The sequence below is a fragment of the Pygoscelis adeliae genome, unplaced genomic scaffold (genome assembly GCF_000699105.1).
Source record: "Pygoscelis adeliae isolate BGI_AS28 unplaced genomic scaffold, ASM69910v1 Scaffold67, whole genome shotgun sequence".
Taxonomy (NCBI): Eukaryota; Metazoa; Chordata; class Aves; order Sphenisciformes; family Spheniscidae; genus Pygoscelis; species Pygoscelis adeliae.
Window position 1 is genome coordinate 408,193 of NW_008825271.1, and position 437 is coordinate 408,629.

A 437-nucleotide genomic window follows, 5' to 3' on the forward strand; every position below is an offset into this window, starting at 1 on the left:
CAACAGGCTGAACACAAACACCTCCTACTTCAAAAGTAGGGATTGCTTACTAGAAAAATGGCGAGAAGGAGGAGGAACATGCCATAGGGTTTTAGCTTTTTTCTTTTTTGTTTTAAATGCTAAAGGAAGCAGTTTCACAAGGATGGAAACAACATAGGGGGAAAAGAGAAACAAGCTGGAGATGAGGAAGCAGATGAGAATCAGAGAAACAAAGCCTCTTACCTGTGTGCTGAACGTGGTGGTGGTGGAGAAGACAACATGGGGTTTGTAGGCGAATTTGTTGGAATCACTCCACTGTCTGTTGCTCTCCAGCTGGGACACCTAAGTGAGGGGCAGCACTATCACCTCTGTAGATAGAAAGTTCAGAGCAATAGAAATAAAAAGGAGTTTATTCCAGCTAAATTTAAATGAGAAAAAAGCAGCTGAGCTAATGCATA